At 38.2% G+C, this 14496-nt stretch overlaps 1 long non-coding RNA gene across 1 annotated transcript; it reads right to left on the bottom strand.

The window, feature by feature from the left end:
• Positions 1–670: 670 nt before the first annotated feature.
• Positions 671–11341, bottom strand: LOC135295594 (uncharacterized). The gene is made up of 4 exons (XR_010357716.1): positions 11014–11341; positions 3025–3091; positions 1773–1923; positions 671–1042 (listed from the first exon to the last, which is right to left on the bottom strand). It is a non-coding gene; the product is annotated as an uncharacterized LOC135295594 (long non-coding RNA).
• Positions 11342–14496: the final 3155 nt, after the last annotated feature.

Below are 14496 nucleotides of genomic sequence, written 5' to 3'. Positions count from 1 at the left end.
AGCCAAGCTGCAACTTGGGGAGGGGACTTTTCTGTTTGTCATCTCTTTTGGAGCAGCAAGAGGTTTTATTTTTTAATACTGCTTGGGTTCTGTTGTTTAATAAACAGGTTTTTTTCCACTTTTCTCCAAGGAGGTATTTTCTCCTGAAACGGTTGTGGGGTGGGACCAATTGAATCTGCTTGTCTAGAGGAGCCCCTTTGGGAATTACCTCCCAAATTTGCCCTAAATCAGGACACTTTCTTAAAAGTGGTGAGGAACTGGAAACCTTAGGCAACATCACTGCTCCCTGAGATTTGATAATCTCAGTGCAGGCATTTTAATGGCTGTTCATATACATGTGTTTTATGAGCAGTGGGCTGCTCATATGTTATGCATTTTTTCACATATCAGTGAGACCAGTGGGGAATGGCCAGAGTTCTACCTCTCCCCAGCCTCCATTAGGCAAAAGACAGTATTTGCACCATAACCACTCTTGTAAGTCTCTCCCTAGCCCATCATCAAGTGTTTCAAATTGTTTTCGAGCACACTTGTACTACAACTTACTAGATATTTCATCTGAAACTTGCAATAAACTAATTTAGATAAGAAATCATAGAACACATTTAATGGCTTCCTGTATAAAAAGCCCTATGCAATGGCTTTGTCAGGCCACTGATATCTTAGTCATTTTTCTACTAGCATTCATTACTGTGTGAAATCCAGCACTATATGGTAACCTCCTCATTCTGACACAGAGAAGACTTCAAAGGCATGAAAATCCCTATTCAACAATATTGAACTCACAGTGCATCAGCTCAGAGATGAGGAACACACGGCCACCACAACAAGATTGAAATAGACAAGTAGAAGGATACTAAATGAATACTGAATGTAGAAGGATTACTTACATCTGAAAATATCTAAAACAAAAGAAGTGTCCCTTTCACAAGCATGCATTCTCTTGCCAAGACAAAGTTTCTATGCAATATGGAAAACCAAAGGTCTTGTTGCAGTTCTTTACAGCATGTTTCTTAGATGTCTGAAGATCTTATAGCTGAACTACCTGAGGTTAAGACGAAATTAAATTGCATTATTCAAAATACTATATCGACAGCACAAAACAAATACAAGTTACATAAATCAATAGGCAGTGTTTTAAGGAGAGAGAACTTTTGGTAAAGAAGGAGCCTACTGTGTGCTTCTTTCATGACTTGTAAAAAAATGATCCAAAAATTTATTAAATTTGTTTTATATTTCAAAACACTAATCATACTTCTCTATCCCCCACAACCTAAAAAAAAATACTCTTAATATTGAAATACAGATACTTTCATTAACTTACAGCTATATAAAAAAAATATTATCCAGTAAAAAAGTTCAACATTATCTCTAATTACTATCAGGACAATCAGGAGAACATGGGATTACTTTGGTCTGCAAGTTTGGAAATGTGTTGAGGATAGATTTTTGATCCAACTGCTCATACAATTTGAAAAAAAAACCCAACAAAACAACTATGAAAAATTAAGTACTACCCCAATAATACAGGGTAGGAATTGAGGCAAGACAAGCTTTCACAATTCAGACTGCCCCTTCAAAAGAGTCTGCCATTCAACTTCAGATTTTTCTTGGACTTATGAAACATGACATATTTTATTTTTTCTCTTGTCAATTTTTGGCATCCAAAGCAGTCCAACAGCAGTCAGAAGTGAAATATGTTTATGCATCAAAATTATATCTGCGTGGTTTCTAGTGCAATTGAGAGTTTCGATTTTTGAAGGACTTGTCCTTACCAGGAGATTGTTTCAGGAAAGATGGAGTGACTGCACTGAACAAACTTCATTACTGCTTGAACTTGAGAAGCATCCTGGATGAAGCTGTCTTCATTAAACTGGGAAGCTTGAAACCAGGTGATCTTAGACACACCTTTCAACCCAAACCATTCTGTGAAGTGACAAGTCAAGATTGCCAATGTGGTCATTATCCTTGTGTATCCCTCTGGCTCCTCATCAAAATGTTGTCTTGATTTTTAGAAATTGCACCACATATGGACATGAAACAGAGCTAGACCTCTCTTGGGTCACATGGGAAAATCCTTTGTCTCAGACACACACATGACTTGATTGTTTCTGTAAATTCTTCCCTGGCCTCATTGTTCCCAAGCTGCTCTGAAGACAAGCTGCAAAAACTGCCTTTCCATTCTTTCAACATCATTCTACCTCCCAAACCTTACACTGGTTTTGATAGGTTTGTTCCCTGCTTCTTCCATTTTTGTCATGGTTACAACAGCAGCACAAAGACTTTCTCCTGCTGCATAAATCATGACAGGAGAGAGTGGCTGATTTTGTTTCAAGTTGAATTTGAACCCCAAAAATTTTAGCTGTTTTGCCTGTAAAGAAGTCCTGTGAGATGGTGCAACAGAATAAGCTACTACTTACTCACCAGACAGTAAACTATTTACTAAGTAGGAAATTATTGTTCAAGTTTTTTTCATGCTGTGTCATCACATAAACTACCATCAGTTATTTCACCTACCTCCCCAACTCCAAGCTTTTGCTCTGCTCTTGCTATTCAGTCCTTGTCTGATGAGGCACTTCAGCTTCATACTGTATTTTATTCAGGTACAATTTACAGGATTTAAGCTACTGAAATCTCCTTTCAATTGCTCTGGCTTAAGAGATGTATTACTCATAATTCTTGAGAATGATATACAAACAAAGCAGTCAGACCTTGAAATGAAAACTTATATAACTTAATCTTTTAGCTCCCTGACTGTGCACATGGCACAAAAGTCCCATCAACATGCAAGACATTATTTAGGTGAATGCTACTTGTGATTATATTTAGCATTAGATGCTTTATGGTACTTAGGAAAGACTGACAACACTCCTGAACTACAAAAGAAAAGCAGCCTCCATTCTAAAGCAATACAGTATTTCAAGTTCTTTGTGTTATGTTACTTCAGACACTCATTACTGGCATAATAGCCCAAGCATTAAGCTCTGAACCCAACTGTGCACACATTTTACTGTATCATTTACTTACCTAACTGCATGAATCACAGACTTACTCCATGTGAGATTTCAAATCATTGTTCCAGCCTCAACATGCACTAAAAGTCAGAAAAAAGGAAAGCAAAATGCTGAGATCTTTTGTGAAGAAGTGGTATATGCTCCACTAAAATCTCATAAGAATATCAACAAAGTGCTGTTAGATCATTTATGGTCTCCAGTATGAGGGATGGTAATGGCTAATATTTCACAAAACTGAAGAGAGCCTTTATAGAAATCTTAAGGTTTAAGTAAGCCAAGGTATTTTTCAGCATCATTTTTACTGAGGGCCTACTGTTATACCCAGCTGACTAATATGTTCAACCTGCCCAATATAAACTCACATCCTTTTAAAATTAAGTAAACAAGAAATATCTGTAGGAGGAAGTAACTGGAAAGGTGTTAAATTCCACTAAAAGTACAGAAAGCAATAAATGCAGTGAAACATCCTGGATTTAAGCATTCTCATTCATCTGCCTAATTAACAACACTATGCTTTTTTTTAAAGCATATACTGACATGTCCAAAGATTTCTGCACCAGTTTCTACAGGTAAGATTATAGTATGCAAAAATCAACCTTTCTGTAAAAGCTTCCATTCCAGTTAAGCTTAGCAGATTTATTCTAGCAAGCCGGAACATAGACCATCTTCTGGTTTTTTTTAAATTCTTCACATCATGTTTTTAAATTTTTCTGTTCAGGCTAGTTTTTAAAGTTTCAAAAGCATACAGCTTATTTCTGTGCTTTGAAACCTCAATTTCCATGCAACTTATCTGGTATCTTTTACTTAGCCAAACAAACAAGTCCTTGGAAAATTTGATATTCCGAAATTCATAGTACAATACCGTGGTCATTTCCATATTCAGCTACATTTGCCTACATTATCATAGAAATCCACCTGGATTGAAAATATGCAACATATTGAGTTTAAGAGGTTACTTGAAGATATTTAAATAATCTGGTGTCCTCTGGTCATTTATAACAGAGGTGATGCTTTGTAAACTATAACATGAGAAGCTATCAAAGATAAACAGCAACTACTCTTTTCAACTGAAGGAAAATACTCAAAAGTTAGGCAAAGAGTATACCAAATGTGCAATAATAGAAAGGGAATAATCCTCTAAAACATTAAAGTATCAAACAACTTCACACTGAAAAGTAAAATCAATGTTGAATATTATATTTTAGTTGTCATGCATACAATAGTCCCAAAGCAGTGGGTCCCAAAGCACATATTAATGTGACTACAGCAACTAATGTTGCTGTAAGTACAAGCAAGTACTGCCATTATCTATTTTTTTTTCTGCAGTATGAAGCAATGGTTTAAAAAGGCTTCTTCTGAAACTGAGAATATTTATGGGACCAGGATATTGGAAACTATTACATATTGTATGAACATTTCAAACTAGAAGTCAAACATAATTCAGATGAAAGCTTGGGGCAATTTTTTCCTGTTGTTCACCTAAATGGCCATGCATTCTTTGTTACTTTTCCTGAACACATATCAGTAATTTGATCTACAGACTTGTGCTTGGTAAATCCAGCTGATTCACATTATACTAGTTCCTACAAATAGCAAATGGCTTGAATTTCTCAGAAAACAGGTGTGGGCAGGAAGGAAGCTTGCTTTAAATCACATTTGGACTCAGATGCAGTAATATCAATTAAATCAGATGGCTATTTATACTAGATAGCATAAACAGCAAGTTTTTGCCTTTATTTCTCGTCTGCTCAAGAGAGATCAGGAGAAAAGCCACACCTTGATGCATCATCACACCAACATGAGAGCATTTGTGCAACCCCTTCAGCTGTTGGTACCTTTCAGTAGCACTGAGAATAACCCCACAGATCTCTGCTCCTCCTGTGAGCAGAAGAGGGATGGGCACTACCTTGAGAGAGCACACCTTCACTTCATGCTCAGGTGAGGGTGGCACACCTCTGGTTCCTTCCCTCCCTCCCTAATAAATAGCCAACACAACACAGGACATTCTGACAAATCCTTATGTCCAAATCAGGAGTGGGTCAGTAAATTCTAAGTGCCCTTGAAGGGGCTTCACATTCAAAAAGCAGTTTGATAGAGAAAGAAGATAGCAGGAAGATATCTTAGGGTGTCAGGAGAAAAAGCCTTGAATCACAGCTATCTTTTTTATTATTAAAAAGGTTCTTATGTGGGTAACGGAGATTTTATATTTTCTGATCAGGATCTCATATACTCCCACTCATGCCTATTATTTAAAAGATTTATATTATAAAAATAACAAAACTGTTGATGCCCAGAAATGCTGAGCGGACAGCATCCTCTCATTAACATGGACATACCTTGGTTACAGGAAGTAAAATGTAACAGATTTGAAAATTAAGTACTGTTGGTCAGACTGTCCTCAGGAAAGACAATTCTTAATCAAAATCAATTCTAATGAATGAGGTTATTAGAACTTAGAGTTTAAGTGGTCTATTTCAAGACTAGTCATGTTTCATTCTCAATTTTAGTGTTTCTTTCATTCATTTATTTCTATTGTATTTTGTGTGGGTTTTACAAGAACAAAGACATCTAAAAGTCCACTCAAAAGCAAGAACTCCATGCAATTACCCCCATTGTGGAGAAATCCTCAAACATGGATTACCAATACCTGCCAGGCTGTTGAAAAGGAAAACATGCCCTCATTTTTTGTGATATAAACTTCAATGAATTTGTTTGATTTTGGGGGGAGTAAGTTTTTGTCACCATTCTCAATGTCCAAGAATAACAAAAAAATTTGAAGTAAATTATATCCTTAGATACAAAATACTGAGTTCCAAATAAGAAGAACTTCATTTAAATATGGCTTGTAACTAGCCTTTTGTGGGCAAATTTCAATTTGAAGCAGAAGAGAACTGCCAAACCACTAGATTATATTAGGTGAAAGTTAACAATTTTTAAAATACATATATTTTAGTCAAGTTAATAAAATTCACTACCTCACTGGTGAGCAACTAGGAAAACTCCATGGGGGCATGTGACAAAGCAGTCTTAAATCACACCAAGATGAATCACACCTTGCATCAAAATCAGGTTTTTAAAAAATTGCTTGGGCTCTCAAAGTTGATTTGGATATCAGAGCAGCAGATTTGTTCTTACAAATTCACTTATATAGAAATAGTCAATTTTGTATATCATTTCATATCAGGTATCTCTGATGGAGAAGGAAGTTCAGTTTATGCAAGTATTTTGACCTACTTTGTTTAAGGGTTTTCAAGTAAGTAGTTTATACTCCTCATAATTTACTTGAGTTTTACTTGAATTGTATTACATGTTATTTCAATATACACTATTACTGCTATAGAGAGAAGCAATCAAACCAGATATTGTATTCATCCTCTGACAGAAGTATATATTATCGATAGCTGTCAACTTTTTGGCTGGTCTGTTAAACTAATAGCCTGCAAAGAGACAAAAAAGCCCAGAAATTATATTGAGGAAGTCCAGAAGAAGATAAAACAATTTAAAAAAAAAACTGAAAGAAAGCAAAAAGAGGTGCTTTATTTCTTCGATTCTTTTGCAGGGGAAAACAAAAAAAGACACCTAAGAAAAAATGGTACCTGTAAGTTTTAACCTGATATTTAATTTAGTTTCAAGATGGTCACTAACAATTTAGTACTTATTAAAAATGTCTGTAGAGGCCAAAATTTAGGTGAACCTACTAAAGAGTGAAAAGTACAATAAAGTGTATCTCTGCTTTGTCTCACTGGTCTCTACAGGAATTTCATCATTCCTTCAGTCATTAATAATAGTGGATTTACTTGATGCCAACATAACACCCTAAGACACTACCTAAAAAGAAATCATCTTTGTCATCATGGAAAGTTATTTGACATAAATCTGGAAATATAGTCATTTTCTTAACTTCATTGGCCTATTAGTTCCTAATATATCTCAAAGTAATGAAGTGAGAAGTGAATGTATGAAGAGATCAATTAATTCATGCTGATCTCCACAATCATTTTGCAAAAAAAGCCTAATCATCACCACCACAAATATAGCAGATTTGTTATACTAGGGGATAGGTAGCTTTATACATGTTTGGAACAGTTAATAGAATATAATTTTCCTATAATTATGCCTAAGGAACTATTCATTATCATGTGTAAGGAGATCATTTCTGGTAATAAACATGATTTTTCTGGTATACTTGGAAGTTGTAAGCTCATCTAATTTTTATTTTCCATTATCAAAATTTCTAATTCTGTCAATAACTGAGTTAAAAATGTCATTCAAACAGTTTACATTGCAATGGTCCAGGTACAGGAGAGCTGATTTTCTCTTTACTTTTCACATTTCATTTCCATTGCACAGAATAAATATGGAAAGCATAGATCTTCTTAGCAGACATTTAGATTACACCTAGCTATCCATAAATATGCTTTTCTACTTAATCATCAGCAGCCTCCACAGCCTATTGCATTAAATCAAGATAAAATTTTGGACAGGACATAAAGTGTATTTCTGGAAATGACAGGAAAGCAATGAATATTTTTTCCTCTCCATAAATAAAGGTCTTTGATTTTTTTTTTCTGGATATTTCCCCTTCTATGACCAGAATAGTTCTCTCCGCATTCTTTTAAATATATTTATCCTTATGCTGTCTGGTGAAAAACCTGTAAAGAAACAGTCTGTCTGTGTGATATAGCTCAAATTATGATACAGAACTTTAGGTGTTTGATTACTGAACAGGTCTTATGAAAAGTGGTTTCATAGAAAGATGCAAAAGATAAAGCCCAGGTTTTCCAGATCAAAGTGCTCCATGTACTCATTCAAGGTAAATCTAATCCAGTCTGCCTTATGGACACTAAAATTTATGTAGCTACTCCAAGAAGCTTGTTATGCTGGACTTTAGTATCATCATAATTCATACATATATTTTCAACTCCTGTACAGCCCCAGAAGCTTTATTTGTATACAATGCTCTCACTTGCCTCAAGCAAGCACAGTCAGAAGCATGTGTTTCCATATTATTCCCTTGGACTTGCTGACAATGATGCTCTTCTCTGTACTACTATTAAAATTAACACTGGTAAGTTACTAAAATTCGCCTGATGCATGTTGTCAAAACAACACATGAAATTTGCACCTTACATCTCGCATCTGAAGAAATACATACAACATAAAAGAGCCACATGCAGCAAACTGACTCAAGGCAAATAAAGTCCAAATATTTTTCTTTAGTCTAAACAGAGCATGGAGACTCTTTTCTTGCTGAAAAAATGCAGAAACTTAGGTTAGAAAGACATGTCAAGCATGTCACAGCCAAGGGATCTGGCCTGACTTGTGAACTTAAATCCAGCCTCTTAGCCTCTTCCTTGTTGAAGATTAAAAGAAGAAAATAAGCTATTCACTATAAAAATCAACTATTCAGCATAAGTTATTTAATGGAAATATTGTCACTACCAATACATATTTCAGGTTTGTCCTAAAACCAAGAAAATCTATTTAGGAGTTGCAAATTTCTCAGAAAATGATACAAAAATAATCAAGCAGTGAAGTTTTTTGGGGTTTATTCTAGTGGCTTCAACACAATTCAGACATTCTTGAGAAGCTTATATTAGAATTTGGAGCAAAGTTGCATCAATACTAATTCAGAAATATTAAACAATAATATTACATAAAACAAAGCTCTTTCCTTTTGATTTCAGCAAATGAAATTACCTGTAGCCACAGACATATTTAATGCATGATCAAAACTGATGCAGGAAAATAAGTAACTAAAACAGTCAAAGAAGAAAAATTATACTTGTTCCCAATTGCCATTTTTTATCAATTACAGGAGTTTTTAATTTGTACACTTAAGCTTTGATCAAAGTTTTATACTGCACTTACAAAACAAGAAAGGTACATGGGAATTTGTACCAAGGTATTAACAGGAAAGGGATAGATGTCTCCTGGCTAATCTTGCTTTTGAGGACTTAATTTTATTGGTTGAGTTAGGAGCACTGCAACACAGAGGCAGTGCTGTCAGGAAACCAGAAATTCTGCACGTGGCGATGATTGTGGGTCAAACCCTGGCACAGGGAGTTAATTCTGCTCATCCATCTACCTCCCAACAAAGCAGGGTCAATCTTTCCTTGTCTAGACCCAAGTGAGACTCAATTACCCAATTTTAATACACTGAATGCAGAGCAACTACTGAGCTCCCAAATAGACCATAATGCAGGCTTGATTAGTCTCACCCTGAGCCATTCAAGTTTCAAGAACTGGTTCATTTACTTGATACTGAGACTCTGACTAGGTTCTGAAGTGCCTTGTCACAAGCCCCTTGTCACAATAAGGAATTTAGTTAAATATTGAACTTGAAGTTTTTCCCAAATTCACATAGCCATAACAGGATGGTAAATGCAACTGAGCTGTATAATTTACTAATAATAACCGAAAAAATAAATTGTTCTCTCACAAGAAGTGTTAAAATAAAGCTTCAGCTAGACTTTAAGTTTCAAATATTTTTTCCAGATTACAAATCTATTTGTATTTTATTGAAACAAGCAAACAGATCCTCCCAATGATTTAGATCATCACAATATAGCAATTTAATTCCTTCATCCTCATCTTTCTTATATACATAATGTCAGTTACTGATCTTGTCAAGTTATTTCAATTAATTATTCCCAGTCACTTGCAAGAGGTTTTGCTTAACTTGGTACATTACTTAGGTCAACAGGAAAAAAAGGTTTGAACAAGGAGAAAACCTTAGAGAAAAAAATTTACTAAGTATCTCATACATAGGGATATGCTGTTCAACATAAGAAGAAAGGCAATGTATGCAGTGGTTATAGTTATCATGAGCAGCCCTTCAGCTTGGCCTAAGACAGATACCATGATCTTGCTGAGGATACTCTGTGCTGCAAAAGAAATGTCACACAACCTTAGAAGTTGTCAAGGGAGACCTCGCACCTCAGCGCAGGCCAAAATGATCCAAATCATTCACACTGATGGAAGTCATCTCCCACGACTTTTATGGGAAATTTTACCAAGCTCCAGAGAAAACCTAATTCCATATGTAACTAGCTTAATCCTTGGAAAGTTTAATTCAGTCCTACCATAGACATATTTTGCTGCTGTTCTAACTTAGGTCTTCTTTATTCCACAGGTGTAGGGCAAGAGTAGGTCATTGTTTTCATCATCCCAACAACATTTTACACTCATTTGAAGGCTTAAAGTCCCTCAGTCTTTCTATTAGTCAAAAACCCTGTTTTTTTCAGGTACGTCCTCCTAACGTCCTCCTCTTTCTTGACTTCTAATCAGTACTTTTACTGCTCTCTAGGCAGTAACTGGCCCTCTGGACTCAAAGTGTGGGACTCTGAATTTGTGGTGAAACTGGTAGTAGCTCTTACAAGTGTGTGGCAAAATGCTTACCAGTGGGTGGGTGTTTTTTGTGCAAGATAGTGCATTTTTCTTTAGCACAGCCCAATATAAAGTTTTCTTTTGTTGAAATGGCAAGATATTGTGTACTTGTGTTGTCATTGTTTTTTGGACCAATTTACGTAGCATATAATGTCCTTTGGTCTTTAGAAATATTTATTTATCTTCTCAGATGGGAAAAATACAAAAGCATTCTCAAACACTGCCTGTGTACTACCTATGGACAAAATTATTGCTAAGCAGAATAAACTAAATAGGTGAAGGTGAGTCGCTGGTTAACACTTCAAATTGAAAACTTGCTAATAAACCAAATTGTTCTGTAAAGAATCTGTTATCATGAATAGCCTGCCTCTGGTTGCACTTGGAGCCTGTGTGCATCTCTTCATTGCATACTGTTTTCCTCCTCAGACAGGCCTTCCTCTGGCTTATTGGCAACTTCATTTTCTGAGGAACATTTTAGACCTCATGCGATCTTAATTTATCCTAGCAAGCATCTGGGACATGCTCATCAGTATTCACACTCTAAAACACCCTCTAAAAAAACAACATTAAAATAAATTTGTGAAGGAGTTGATAATAGATGAGAGTTTCTTACTTGACTTGTTCTGCTGTTCAAAGCAACCTGTGAAGGATGACTGCACAAAGCCTTTGTAGGAGGACCTCATTTCCAGGTTAAATGATTCCTAACTCAGAGAAGGGTTGCTTCAATAAAATATGTCTCTGCAGTTCTTGTGAAAACCTTCAGAGTGACATCTTTGTAGAGGACATGGACAGTGGGGCCGAATGCATTCTCAGTAACTTCACTGGTGACACTGAGCTGTGTGGTGTAGTCACCTGCTGGAGGGAAGGGATGCCATCCAAAGGGATCTGGACAGGCTGGAGAAGTGAGCCCATGCAAATGGGCCAAGTACAAGGTCCCATACCTGGGACATACAGTCCCAGCACATCTACAGTCTGGGCAAAGTGATTGAGAGCAGCCATGCAGAGAAAGACTTGTGGGTGATGGCTGGTGAACAGCTCCCCATGAGCTGGCAGTGAATGCTAGCATCCCAGAAAGCCAACAAAATCCTGGGCTGCATCCAAAGGAGCATGGCCAGCAGGTCAAAGGAGGCGATTCTCCCCCTCTACTCTGCTCTTATGAGAAACCTCCTGGAATACTGAGTCCAGTTCTGGTGTCTCCAACATAAGAAATACATGGAACTTGTTGGAGCAAGTGCATGGGAGTCCACAAAGTTAGTAAGAGGGCTGGAGCAACTCCCCTACACCAGAACTGGATTCAGTATTCCAGGCTGAGAAAGTCTGGGCAGTTCAGCCTGAAGAAGAGAAGGTTGTGTGGAAGCCTCTTAGCACTTTCCAGCATCTGAAGAGGGCTCTAGGAAAGCCAGAGAGGAATTCTGCATCAGGAATTGCAGTGATGAGACAAGGAGAAATGGGTATAAATTGAAAGAGGGGAAATAAAGGTGGGATATTAGGAAGAAATTCTTTACTGTGAGGGTGGTGAGACGTTGTGTTCAAGGCCTGGTTAGATAAGGCCTTGAACAGCCTGCCATGGGATGGGTATGGACTGGGTGATCCTTAAGGTCCCCTTCAATCCCTTAACATTCTATAGTTCTATGACTTAAGTAGAAAAGACATCCTGCAGAGATGAAAAGATCTCCTCTTTTCTTCCCTATGCCGAGTATTCATCTGGCCTTGCAAAATGAGGAATCTCTTCCCCCTTCATCCATCCTGAAGTGGGCATCCTAAAGTGCCATGTTGTCCTAGGCTGAGAAGGAAATGAGTTTTTGGGAGGTTGTGGTCGAACAAATCAGTGCTTGGATTTGAATATTGTCACCTGGTTTGGCCAGTGAAGGTATGGATGCCTCTGAGAACACAGGGGGTTAAAAGCAGAGAACTCCCAGGAGAACTCTCTTGGTTCAGGTCGGTGAAGGAGCTCAGAGCTCCCCTGCCCAGCAGGGCTGGCTGGGGGAGGGAAGCCATGCGGCCGGGTGAGGTAGGCCGGAGCCTCGGGCAGAGGAGGGGGTGAAGGCTTGGCAAGATGGAAGGGTGGAGGAGCCCTGAGAGGGTTCGGGCTCCACCCCCCCACCCCTGCCCCCCAGGAGAGAGAGATAGAGAGAGCCAGTGCCTGTGCTGCCTTGAAATTTGATATCATGGGCTGGCAGCAGGGCTGGCCAGAAGGAGAAGTGTGGGATGCAGCATGGAGAACTGGCTGCCTGTGGGAGTTCTGGGCAGACAGAGGCAAAGATTTTAATGTCTTTCTTGAATAATGGAAACCTTACAAATACTGATCCTCCTGAATATGAATGAGGAGAGAGAGAGAGAGATGAAGCTGGAGGAAAAGGGCAAGTGTGATGAAAGCTGGTGCAAGTGTGTTGAAAGCTGGTGCAAGTGAGAGATGTCCAAAGAGTTTGAGAAGAATTCTAGGTGGGAGGAGGTGATGGAGTGACCTGGGGCTGGACTCTTTTCTTGTATGGCCATGGAGAGACCCATGTTTTTTCCTGTGACCCAGAGACTGCATTTAGGGGGAGGCAATGCCTTGGAGCCAAGAGAGTGTGGTGAAGCAGTGGTGAGAACAGAGATGGCTGAGGAGGGTGTGAGATGCCCTCTGTCTTCAGTGAAGAGGAAGATCTCTGTTCATGAGGCCCCTCAGCCCCAGGGGGTAAATCTGGGGGGGACTGGTGTCCCAAAGCTGAGAGACTGTCGCTTTTTTGGAACTGGGCAAAGCATCCTTAAAAGGAGAACCCTAAAAGCAGTTCTGGTCCATGTGCAGTGGTGAGAGCACTGGACATGGAGGGAAGAAGTCACGAGGGCAGATGTTCTCTGGGCAGTGTCATGAGTGACATGGAAACACAAGAGGTTTCAACTGTGCTTCCGGGGGAAGCCTATGGTGCAAGGGGGGACTCCTCTCTCCCTGATGGACTGAGAGTTGATTATTTAAGGGGTGATGATGGACTGAAAGTTGATTATCTGAGAGATGGTGACTGGGTGAAAATCTAAGGTTTTGTTTCATGCTGTGGAGGAAATGGGGTGGAGGAGAAGGAATGTATTTGGAGAGTTTTCATTCTGAGTTCTGTGTCTGCTCCTTTTTAGATATTGTAGTTAATAAAGCTTTTTTTTTTTTTCCTTTATTCCTAAGTTGGAGCCTGCTTTACTCTATTTCTGATCACGTTGCACAGCAGCCACTAGAGAAAGTATATTTTCATGGGGGCACTGGCATTGTGCCAGCATCAAACCATGACACACATCACCCCAAAGAACACAGTACACTCAGCAGGTTTCTGAACATGCTTCCAAGATCTGTCCTGCCATATCAAAACATGTTTTAGGAGATGGCATTCCTCTTCTCTACTGAGAATGTTTTTAGTAAACACCCAATATGGAATTTTCAACTAGATATGTCTTTATAATCAACAAAGATAAGGGATATTTTAGAAAAGGAACTCGAAGGTCTTATAGCAAACACCACAGCCTATATATTCTCTAAATAGTTATTTCAGAACCAAAATGCTCTGTCAGACACAGGAACACCTTGCCAAGACCAGAGAGTACACCCATGCCTGTGAAACAGGCCCACTCCATCAGCCTACTCCATTTAATGAGTGAAGCAGAGCCCACCTGTCCTGTACTGCTGATTGGAATCAGGGCTAGAGGTTGCGCATCTATAATTGTTTGCTTCATCTTTAGCAGCCTGGCTCATTAGAGAAAGCCTGATTTCAGGCTGCTCAGTGAAAACAAGTTAACAAAAGTACATGTCTGGTCTCTTCTATTCATGTTTTCTACTGCATACTGAATTTGCCCATTTTTTAAATTACGAGACATTACACCAGAGGGAGAATAGTGATCAACTCAATAAAAACCATGAACTCTAGGCATTTTGTGAGGCCCTTGCTTGACTGTGCTTTGCTGGGAATTAATACTGTCACTTTCTTAAGTTATACAAGTATTATGAACATGAATAAAATTTAGGAACTAGTCCTTTGGCATTTTTGAGAAGTAGGTGAACTCTTTCAAGAAACTCATTCCACAAAGCTTATGCTTTTTTTTGCTGGTCAGTTTACCCTGTGTACGAATAACTTAT

The sequence above is a fragment of the Passer domesticus genome, chromosome 2 (genome assembly GCF_036417665.1).
Source record: "Passer domesticus isolate bPasDom1 chromosome 2, bPasDom1.hap1, whole genome shotgun sequence".
Taxonomy (NCBI): Eukaryota; Metazoa; Chordata; class Aves; order Passeriformes; family Passeridae; genus Passer; species Passer domesticus.
The sequence above is the reverse complement of the archived record's forward strand: the minus strand, read 5'-3'. Positions and strand labels throughout refer to the sequence as shown.